Raw genomic sequence first — 1,047 nt, 5'->3', positions numbered from 1 at the left:
GAAGGAGCTGGCTTTGCAAGGCAGCCCCAAAAAGAGGAGCAGAGGGGGACACGGCCAGGCCAGGCATGCCCAGCGGTGCCCAGCTCAGTGCCAACCGGCAGTGCTTGGTGCTATTTGGCACCGGCATGGCTGCTGGGCATCACAACACCTCCGGGAAGGGATTTGGGCAGCGCCAGGGTCCAGGCGGCTCCCGTGTGCTCAGAGAGGGAAAAAAGGAATAAAAGCCCTGACGTCACCCATGAGGTCATTAGTTTATGGTAGAACTGGGACCTTTACCCATCCAGCGAGGAGGAGGAAGAGGAGGCCATTTGCTGGCAGTTTCACCCTATGCCTCGCCATGGGGCAGGGCCAGAACCCACATCCCTGTGGCTGAGTCACCCGGGGTGGGGAGCAGGTCCCTGTGCCCGTCCCGCTGCCACCCGGCTGCTCCCGCCAGCGTGCTGGGTGCCAGATGGCGCAGGGGAGATGCTGGTCGCTGAGGGGCCACGGCAGTGCTCTGGTGCAGCCCCGTACCCAGTGCAGGAGCTGATAAGGGGGTGCCATGGCTGGCACGGAGCGAGGCGGCGCGTGGGGAGGCTGTTTGCACACTGGCCTCCTACCCTGCTGCTGATCGCCCCGTCCTTCACCGCGGCTGCCCCACAGCCCTCGCAGTCTGCCCCACAAACAGGGAGGTGGGGAGCCTCATGTCAAAAATGGGGTGAAGCAGCCCTCAACAACACCCACCCTCCAAACCACCCGCTTTGGCCTCGCTTTTGACATGGGGAAACTGAGGCACAGCGAGTGGATGCTCAAGGTGGGGTGATGCAAAAGGCAGGGAGGGAGCGATGGTGGGGAAAGGGGGTGACTGGAAACCCCCTGACCTGCCTTTGTCCCCCCACCATCCCCACGCGTAGAGGGACTGTGGGTGCATGACATGGGCAGTGTGGGACAATACTGGGAGATGCTCGGAGATGGGGCTGGCAGGAACCGCTCCCCCTCACCCCCCCAAGCACCCCATTTCAGGTTCTTCGGGATGCAGGCACCAGTACAAAACCCCCCAGAGCCAGC

This window comes from Fulmarus glacialis, unplaced genomic scaffold (genome assembly GCF_000690835.1).
Source record: "Fulmarus glacialis isolate BGI_N327 unplaced genomic scaffold, ASM69083v1 scaffold16680, whole genome shotgun sequence".
NCBI classification, from domain to species: Eukaryota; Metazoa; Chordata; class Aves; order Procellariiformes; family Procellariidae; genus Fulmarus; species Fulmarus glacialis.
Note: the sequence above shows the minus strand (reverse complement) of the source record.